General features: G+C 39.5%; 1 long non-coding RNA gene across 1 annotated transcript; it reads left to right on the plus strand.

Annotated features, from left to right (window-relative positions):
* The first annotated feature begins 7,664 nt into the window (after positions 1–7,664).
* On the plus strand, positions 7,665–10,175 carry LOC140699609 (uncharacterized). Its single transcript, XR_012077821.1, has 3 exons — positions 7,665–7,920; positions 8,475–8,529; positions 10,148–10,175. It is a non-coding gene; the product is annotated as an uncharacterized lncRNA (long non-coding RNA).
* The last annotated feature ends 715 nt before the right edge of the window (positions 10,176–10,890 follow it).

The following is a 10,890-nucleotide window of genomic DNA, read 5'->3' on the forward strand; positions in this document are numbered from 1 at the left end:
ATTGGGTGGGGCACTTGCTGTGACTTCCAGGTGACCTGCTGGCTGGGGGCTGTGAGGCAGGCAGTAGTTTTGCAGGGTGGCCCGGGCATAATCCCTGGCTCTGATGCTGTTGGTCTGATTAACAGATCTGGGCGCACACTGTCCTAATGGGGCAGCTCGGGATGTGGCCTGGGACACCTGCCGTGCTGAGAGCGAGAAGAGGGCTCCCCTGAGGGGGTGTCCCTGCGGAGATTGGAAACCTACACCTGCAGGGGAGGAAGAGCCTCTGAGCAGCGGGCCGGATGCACAGGCAAGACCAGCCTGAGCAATGAGGTTTCCGGGAGCCGGAAGTCATACAGTGGCCCAAACGGCCTTGTTCCTGAGAGACTGGAGGGAATAGATGCTGAAAAGGCAGGCTAGGGTCAGACCCTGTGGTGGGTTATGAGTGACAGGAGAGGACTGTTCAGGCAGGCATGAGAGAACCCTGTGGGCGTCCCAGCTGGGGTGTCACGCCGAAGGGAAGAACAGAGTTATAGACTTTGCCACTTATTAGCTGTGTGACTTTGAGCAATATCACCCCATATCTCTCTCTCTATATATTCATCTGTAAAGTGACACAGTGACAAGGTCGTGTCATCAGAAGTATTAGCTTAGCTCTGATCCTCTTTGTCCAGTCCTGTCAGTGCTTCCCTGCAAGGTTCTGCAACGGCTGCTTTTACCCTGAGACGGGAGGGCTTAGAGGGACATTGTAATACCCGAGGGCAGGAAGGGGCTGCTTTAAAAGCAGACATGTAACCGCCTGCAGCTGCAGACCTGCAGGCAGTTTGGTTGACGGTCCTTGAGAGGACTTTGGAGGCCTTAGCGTCGTCTTAAGTCTTGTTTCCCCTTGGGGACCGGATTTGCCTTTGGGGATTGATGTTGAAGATTTGAGCTTCTGCAAAGCTGTTTTCAGAGATGTGTATATACGTAAAATATCATATAAAATAAAATGATTTATTTAACGTGTGCGACTTTGTAGCTGTTAGGAACAGCTCTGTTGGCCTGGTCTCCACGGAGGACACCAAGGGTGAGCAGAGCGTGCAGGAGGGCAGGCAGCCTGCAGTGCTTCTGCGGGGTGTTCTCCCCAGCAGGGCGCTCTGCTGAGTTGAGTCTTCTATGAGTTTGGTTGCCAGAGGAGCAGACAGCAAATTAATGAGTTCTGGAGGGATTGTATAATGACAGGAAGAAATAGGAACCTGGAGATTTTCCGGACTAAAACACGCTTTTGGTTCCTGATTCAGTGTGTTCCATTACAGAATTGATGAGTTGTGTCTATTCTGGAACGTCATTGAAATAAACGTTCAGCCTAAATGTTAAGGGCTTTTTTTTAATTTGGCTGGAGGACTCGAGCCGGGATGACAGCCTCTCAGATCACTCTGAGGGACTGCTCCCAAGAGGTAGGGGAGGAGCTAGGATATATAGAAGCATACAACAAGGACCAGGTAATTGGAACAATAAAATATTGCTTGTTATCTAAAGAAAACCAGATATCTCAAGTTCAAGTATTTACTGCTTTTCTATGTATGGTGAGAAGCAAATATCTGGGTCATTGAATTCATTTTTTTGGCAAGCACCTGGCTATCTAGGGCCAGTATCCTGTCCTTTCTTACTCTGAGTCTGCTCAGAGGGCACCACTGTGAGTGGCTGAGAGGCCGGGCTGCAGGCATGTACTCGCTGGGGATTGGCAGCAGCCGCTGATGACTTGGATTCAGCATTCTTTTGTTTACTGTCATGGATGCAGTATTTTCATTCACATTGTAGTATTTTCATTCACAGTGCTCCCGTTTGGTCCTAAATTCGACCAATATTTTGAGAGACATTTCATGACCAATTTTGTCCCACGGTGCTAGGATGGCTCATTCCTAGTTCAGGTGAAGAATCTTCTGAGTTGCCATTCAAGGTGTAATTTTTTTTATCAGGCCCTGTTGATAACTAAAAGTTATCTGGATCACCTGTCTTACTACTCTATTATGATCCAGAAAGTGTTAACCCTTCTTTGCTCATTTCCATACCTAGAATCACACTATTATATTTATTTTATTCAGGGTTATAAATTTTATCTGTTTCTTCAAGATGTTTAGCCATCATCAATCTTGTGGGCCTAGTTACACATTGGGAAATGTAACAGACAACAATTTTATAAAATAGACAGGATATAAATAATACAGCTAGTAATGTTAATAAAGTCACGAGTAAGAATTTAATAGTCGAGAAGTTGTATTTTTGGGTAAAAATTTTGCTTGTGTTTCTGAGTTTGATCCTATGAGAAAGTTCATATTTATGGTCAGGGTCAGAGCAGGTATTAATTGGCCAGGTGAAATCTCCCACCTTGTAAGATCAACAGTGGCCTAAACAGAACTATAATTTCTTTTTAGAATAACGTTTCTGAGGGCTATCTAGTTAGAGCCTTGGAGTAGGGAAACCCACCAAGGTAACACAGAAGTACTAGACATAGGTAATTTATCATAAACTTAACAAGTGGAGTAGTTCATAATCAAAGGTTGGAGAAATTATCAAAGTAATTGGTATACAGGCCTGGTCCGGTGTCTTGGGTCAGCTGTCTAGCTCAGATGTCGTCTTCTTCTCATCCTGGTCTGGTAGCTTTTTCTCCATTTGGGCATTGTTTTAAGGTGAGCAGCGCTCGATAGGCCAGTGCACTGCAGGGGATGTTTCTGATAGGAAATGAATCCGAGACTCCGTTTCCTTCAGCTTTGGTTTGTATGGTCTAGTTAAGAGTACCTGAAAAAGGGTCCTTCCATTCAGGTTGGAGACAGTTCTTTAAGTCATGCCTGTTGCAGTATGTATAATCCCCTGGCTGCAGGTCATGAGGCATTGGAACTTTACCCAAGGATAGATTACTGAGCTTCAGAACAAACCTAGAGTATCCTTTTCATAATTCAATTAAACTGTACAGTAATGTGACATAACAGCAAGGAATGATCTGGGAAGTGTCTTAGTAAATATGGACCTCAATTAACAAAACTAGAATTTAATATCCACTAAAATATAATTATTTTTCTCTCTTAAGTTACCCTCAGTTTTCTCAAATATAGCCAAATCAAGATTAATTTTTTACAAGTTAAGTCTGATTATTTGATCATATAGGCTTTTTTAAATTGGCTGTGTTGGAAGTTTTAATACGGAGTCTCAAGGTAGAATGTTAAGGTTTGCTAAGGCCAAGAAAGCCACGTCAAGGCTTTTCATGGGTTTCTGCCTTACAGATTTAGGTAAATTCTTTTCTCTTTAAAATCCTTAAAATACCTTTATACTCCTATATCTGTTAAGAGATGACCTCCCTAATTTGTTTGATAAAGCCACTGGGGACCTAAGTGTTTTTAGTCTCTTGAGGGATCAGATAGAGAGAAAAGATAACTGTTCCAAGTGTGATTACATAGGTATAATTTATCAAATTGCTGTGAACCGTAACTAGCTTAAGGAGAAGAGATTCTTTATGTCTGGGAAACAGGTTAAAAGCCAGTAGTATTTCAAACAATATCAAAAATTATAACCATATTCACCAGGTTACTCAGTCCCATGTAACTAATTCTTTTAATGAGAGTTTTCATTAGAACTTTAAAATGTCTTACCCAGTTTAGTTCAGTGCTATAGTTTGAAATTTATTAGAAATCAGTAAATCTCCTTGAAGAGAAAGCATTTTGCAAAACCATCAGAAGAAAACAATTAACTGTCTATAAATGACAAAAGATTTAAAAGCATGGTTAAACACCATTACACTATAATCAATAAAGGAACATGTTCACTATACCCATAATTATCATTGGTAACATTTCAGATATACCAGAATTTTAGGGAGTCCATATAATTTCTACAATATCTATATTAATAATATTGTCTCATTCAATATAACCTTAGAAGTTTTATGATTCATTTGACAATTCCATGTTATTTAAAATGCCAAATGAAAATTTATAGTTTAAAATCTCTCTTTGGGATATTTCAGGGGCATTCTGTAGCATCCCAAACTTAACTGGAGATTAAAAGAATTTTAATTAATTAAATTAATTTTTATTTAATTAATTAGAATTTTATATTTGGGAGCTTTTTGAAAGATTTCAGAACACTTGGTCAGATAAACATATAGATCACTGTAAAGTAGTACTAATTCATTAACAAGAAAATACGTCAAATGTAAAGGCAGAACAGATCAGCTAAGTGGTATAAGAAGTTTTACAATCTGTTACTGAAGGTGGATTAACATTTTAAGAAAATTTTTTCCTCTTAACAGAGAGAAAAACAATTCTAATCTTGTACCAGCTTACTTCTAAGATTCATTTACGTTGCCCAATTTGTTTCTAAACTTAGCCAATTCTGACCATGTACAAAACTCTTTCCTCGGGGTTCCTTTTCCACAAGCCTTCCACAGCTTTCTATACTTATATTAGTGTGTCCCTTATTTTTCTTCCATTCAGAAGTAACTAGGTTCAGGAGAAAGTCACTATTTTTCATTAACAAAATATAATTCCATTCTTATATCTTCCTTTACATATTTATATTACTTTCCTAGGATACTGAGATCATTCCCTTACTAATAGAGACTATTTCCGTGTGGCACCAACCATATATTAATATTTCTATACACCTTTAGTTTCACTGTAAGAGGAAGTTAAATGTTAAGTAATTCGTATTTCAATGTTATTTTATCTGAAAATGGCATAGCTATTTAATAAAATCTTGTAATTTAACTTAATTTAGCACAACACTAGAATTTAAAGATACCAAACATTTAGAGATTATCTTAAGCATACATTTTAAAAATATATTTTAAATATTTACCCAAAGCTCTCAGCTCATTTGCATTTAATTTACTTAAAATTTTACCACAGCACATTACTTTTATTTTTTTTTTGACAAATCTGAAACAGATATAACAGGATCTTATTTGACTTTCATTAAACCTAGGTACAGTAAAGGTATTATACATAATATTGATGACTTTAAAGATGTCTATATTAATTAGAACATACTTAAACTAAACAATATCAAATATTATCTTAATATTGAATATTTTCCAATTCACATGACTCTGAAAGTCAATTTGTTCAGTTTTTATTTTAAAAATACTTAATGTTTAAGCTCTTATATTTTTATGTCAATTAAGCAGAGCTCTTTGACTTTGAATTTTTTTTCTTTAGCAGTAGAAATATCTCACTTCTATAATGTGTACACAGGCTTATAATCAGACAAAAGCTAGAGATCTCATAGCTTCACTTTAAAACTTACTTATAAGATAGGTATAATAATAGTTGGAGTAAGCTGAATTTGCTTGCTCAAATCACTAAGGCTTACTATTTATGAAACAGACAGTTAAAATTTCTTCACAAAGTCTGAAGGACCCGTCAGAGTTCTGAGTTCTAATATGCCAAAAATTTCTTGGCCTTAAGTTTTATTTCGTTGAGCTATTTAGGCTCAGTTCTAGGTCACTGTTTGTTGTATTTATATTTCTGATCTGCAAGACAAAGACACTGACTTCCAGGTCCCCAGATAACTGCTCTGTCACCCAGGCCGTATTTTATCTCCTTAATTGGCATTTTTGTATCAGTGAGAAGAGCTGTAAACAAAGAATTCCATGTTTTAAAACTTTAAGGTTTACTTAATTATGTCTTCCAAAACTTGCATAAGGCATTTAGTAAGGTCTCTTTTCCTTGTGTTATAAGTTAAACCCAGGGTAAACCTGTATTTTTTTATTAGCCACTCAAATTAGTTTTTAGTTTTACATTATATTGGAAGGCTTATGTAACTATATTGGTTTATTTTAATTTGTTCAATTAATATTTTCAGAGGGACAGATATGTGCCCAGCCTTATAATACCAAGAAGGGGAAGCGTTTTTCCTCTGAAACATATGTATCCCACAACATAAGCAAAAGTTTTGTATAAAGACCATTTAAATATACCAATTTCACAAACTTTTATCTCAATTTTATTAAATCTTATACCTTTAATTTTTATATTTATTAAGTTTAATCAATAATTCTTATTTCTAGAAGGAGTGCAAGAAACCTTTTTTTTTTTTTTTTGTGCATTGTATCTAATTTTATAGAACAGTCTCTAGGATGCCCAAGTTTCAGCCAAAGAGCTTAGGCACTTCTCAGTTTTTAATTTCATTAATTGGTCTGTTATCCCAATTATTGATCAAGTATTTCAGTCTATATATACATATATTTTAAACTGTGGTAAATAAAATTGACTTGTTTGAACTTTAATCTTGGGGGGGGTAGGTGAACTCTTTGGCCCTTTCTTTTTAACTTTACGTTGTGTAGTATCAAAACCTTGTTTGTAAATCCAAAAATGTCCATTTTATTTATTTGATTCAAAATAACCATATAAAAATATTTATCCTTTTGGGATAAGCCACTTATTTTTTTTTTGACATTTTTACAATCATTTTTCCAGTTATTCAACCTAATTAACATTAATTATCCTAAATTTTTATTAGCATATCTAGAAACATTTATCGGGAAGGAAAAACACAAATGTAGCTTTTCAAACCAGTTTTATTTTTTTAACTAAGTTCTTAGGTTAACCATTAGATATATTTTTCTACATTTAAACTTGATTTTAATAGATACCAATAAAACAGCTGTTTATAATGAGATCACTTTAAACTTTCACCAATTAAAAAGTTTTTCCAAATTAAAAAATCCATCATATGGCCATCAAATTATATACAAATATATATACAAATATATATATATTGATTTTAAACCAATAAGATGAAGAGGCCCTTCCACATGAGAGTCGGGGTGTTGCCTAAATGAAATTCAAAGGTTTACTCTCCAAAAGCTAAAAGCCTTTGTGGTCCAAGCTGATGCAACAAAGTTTAAGATGACAAAATATCTGAAAATTGGTACAATCAAAGAATTCCTTAGAATCCCAATTTATTTGCGTGGCCACCATATGTACACAATACTTGAAACTTTCGTATGGCGGAGTCCAAGGTTTCCTTTAAAAAATAAACTAAACATACATATACATACATACACACACTTAAAACACCCAGAGAAAGATAAAACATTTACATTTCAAGGACACAGGAAGAGAAATCCAAGTTCCCCCTAAAGGGGATTTTGTTTTTATAAGTTCAGAATTCCAAAAAATGCTTTTATCAGGCCTGGTTAGTTATTTTCAGAGTAAGTTTTTTTTTCCTTATTCCCAATTAATGTTGTAAGTTTTGTATGTACATAAACCTGGCTGGGGTAATAGTTGGAGACTGGCAATCTGTCATTTCTTTTTCTTTTCTTTTTTTTTCTGTTCTTTTTTTTTTTTTTGAAAGTTCTATTCCCCATTGTAAGGTCGGGTTCTCAAAATAAATTTGCTAGTAAGGTTTCCCACAGGGACAACTCTGTGGCATGAAGTCTTTGTCTCTACCACTCCTGGAAGACTCTCTGTCACCCGAGAAAGCTGTCACCAGCCAGGAGGATGTTCCGAATTTTGGAGTTGAAAGTTTCCTCATAAGAGTTTTACTTTTATCCTGAAAAATTCAATGGAGGTAACCAAATTGAGGAAAATATTAGACCAGACTCTTACCTAACCACTCAGTCCTGAACCCAGTGTCTTTCAACTTGGACTCACTCGGGATGTCTCCACTGGGTGAATATTTTCCTCATATGTTTCCACCAGCCCCACTTTGGACATATCCTCAAGGTGGGTATTTCCTATTACCTTTCAACCAGGCCCCACCCAGTATGTCTCCACTGGGTGGGTAATTCACCTCAGTTTCTTTCAACTGGAGGGCCACGTACCTGGATACACCGCCAGATAAAACTTAGGATCATCAACCAATATGTGAGATCCGAGAACCAGGAGAGACTCACCCAAATTCATCTGGACTCCCCGAGGAGGCGGATGGGCACAAAGGGCCACTGCTGGTACCAAGGCTCCGGTTACTCGGAGAGTTCAGGTGGAGAGAAATCTGCTGTGGTGCTTCATGGTGTCCAAAACTGTTGACTGAAATACATGTGCAGTCTAAAAGTTAAGAGTTATGTTTTATTTGGCGGGAGGACTCGAGCTGAGAGGACAGCCACACAGAACTCTATGAGGGACTGCTCCCAAGAGGTTGAGGAAGAGCTAGGATATATAGGAGCTTTACAACAAAGACCAGGTTGTTGGAACAATAAAAGATTGCTTGTTATCTAAAGAAAGCCAGGTATCTCAAGTTCAAGAATTTAGTACTTTTGTATGTATGAGAGGAAGCAAATATTTGGACTCACTGAATTCATTTTTTAGACAAGCACCTAGCTATCTCGGGCCAGTAGCCTGTCCTTTCTTATTCTGAGTCTGCTCAGACGACACCATTGTGAGTTGCTGTAGCAGCTGGGCTGCAGGCCTGTCCTCGCTGGGGGGTGGCGGCAGCCTTTAATGACTTGGTTTCAGTATTCTTTGTTTACTGTCATGGTTGCAGTATTCTCATTCACATTGTAGTATTTTCGTTCACAGACTGATTATGGATAATCTGCAACCTTGGAAAGCAACCGAGATGGAATTACTGCAGGTACCTTCTGCTTTAATAAGCCGTGTGCAAACATAAACATGGAGGAAGTATGCACTTGGATTTGGTGGTGCAGGGAAGGGTTTCTGCACATTACAGGAGAACGCAATGCAGAAATACTTAAGTCCACCTTTCTTTACTGTAGTGGTTTCTGAGAACATTTTATGGTAATTAAACAACATTGACAAACGGCACAAATTGCATTCAAGAGCTGGCCGGCTGAAACTTGTGTATTGGACAGGTGGAATTCATAGGCAAGTGGTCAGGTGGATTGGAGAGAGATGGAGCCAAGGCCTGGGCCCAGATTCCGGTTTAAATCGCCATTTCTTCAACATAGGGCCTTGGAATAGAATTCAAATTCTATTAACCTGTTGGTGAATCTGTGAAATTGGCATGATAATATTCGTTTCATTCTGGGATTGTTGTAAGATCTAAAGAGTATTATAGCACACATGAAGCACTTAACCCACTGGCAGGTAGCAGCGTTCACTGTGTGGGGCCGCCCCGCTTAGCATGTGTCAGAGCCGTAAAGGCAGCATTTGTCTGTTGAGGATGCACTTGTAGCCCCTTGGCTAGGTTATGAATTTGGTGATTTCCTTTAATCCTTGTAACTCTATGTGCCATGGACAGTTATTTTCATGGACAGATGAGGAATCTCATGGTAAAAAGACTGTATAAATTGCCAAAAATCAGACCATAATTTTGGGTTCAGTGGCCTCGGTTCAGCATGGGCCCCTGGGCCTTCTCCCCTCTCTGTTCAGCACCAGAGCCAGATATGGAGTCGGCTGTTTCCCTGCCCAGGGTATCCGGCAGGCCGCAAGACACATCTGGCCCTGTGCTGCTTGAGCAAAATCTCTGGAGGAGAGGCAGTTACAAAAGGGATAAACATAAAAACAGACGACAGCAAATTGTGATCAGCTCTGAGAAGGAAAGGAACACGTCTCTCCGTGCAGAGCTGGGAGCTTTCCCGTCGGGGCTGCTCTGGGGGTGTTCATCTCAGCTAAACAAGTTCTGCTGCTGCACCAAGGCAGGAAGGCAGGGCGCGTGTGGCCAGGTAGACAGGGCCTCGTTGATCGTACTCATTCCCCATTAAGCGGCAGCTTTCACGGGCACTTACCTAGTAAACAGATGTGGGCCATAATCATCACGCACTTTGCTTGGTAGTTTTATTGGCCCCACTTTGAGAGGAGGTCATTGAACCTGGGGAGTTTGCTGCATGCCGGTGATTACCTTGCAAATACCCCAACTGTTCTTTCAATCTAGACTGGTGTGGCTGTCATGCCCCAGCCCTGTGAATGGCATCGTGTAGCTTCTCCCAAGTGGCCCAAATGGCTGACATTGATATGCTTAATTCGTTGGAAATGGTATGTGACAATAATAGAAAAAGGTAGTAAGAAATTGTTTGGAAAACTGGAAAAAACCTATTCTTCCCCAGCTGGGGGAGCGTAACCTGTATCATTCACCCTACTCACTGCCTGTCACCTCCTCCCTGCCGACTCCGTGTTCAGAAGCCACTCTGAGCCTTGGGAGAACATTTTGCCTCATGACACTTTTGACTAGGACCCGCGACATCTCTGTCCCTGGTTAACTCTCTCTTCAAAGCCATTTAAATTTTTTGCAGGCTCCTCCACTCAGATGTAAGAATAGCCTCTTTAAACTTCTTGATGCAGCTCCGTAATGAAAATCTTGCGAAGGAAACATAGCCAAAACCTGGGAGTTATGCACATAGTGACTGCAACCTCAGCAGTTTGTTAGTTCAGAATCAGAGGGGTGAGTGACTCAGGAAAGGCTTTTTTAAGGTAATAAGGGGAAAGTGAAAGGACGCAGGCTGTGTGAGAAAGAAACATCTCGGTCACAGCCAGCAAGACACCTGTGTTCAGGATGGGGTGTGGCGAGTGCAGAGTTCTCACTAAGAAAAGAGTGGTGTGATGGGAGCGAGGACAGTTGGGTACTTTATTGGGGAGGAAAAAAAGTGGGCTGAACATTTCCTTGTTGAACAAGAGGATTGTGACAAGATGTGCTTGTATTTTGGAGACAAGGGTTTTGTGGGGACAGGCCTAGGAGTACGCTGTCTGGCTGGGGAGTCAGCACAACAGAGAAACACAGAGAACTGGGCAGACCCCAAGACCCATGCTGGGGGAGAGGCTGCCCACCAACTGGAGCCCTGGAGGCTGCTTCTGTCCCTTAGCAGTGGCCTCAGACCTCCCTTCACAGCCCAGTCCTGTTGATACAAGAATAAAAAACGTTGGGCATGAGAAGGGGTGTGTCCCAGGCTTTCGTTGAGCCCCTGGGATGTGCCCCACCAGATTTTGTTCCTTAACTTCATGCAGTAAAGAATTCAAGAGCAAGCCAGTGTTGAGTAAA

Source organism: Vicugna pacos, chromosome 11 (assembly GCF_048564905.1).
Source record: "Vicugna pacos chromosome 11, VicPac4, whole genome shotgun sequence".
In the NCBI taxonomy this organism is placed as follows: domain Eukaryota; kingdom Metazoa; phylum Chordata; class Mammalia; order Artiodactyla; family Camelidae; genus Vicugna; species Vicugna pacos.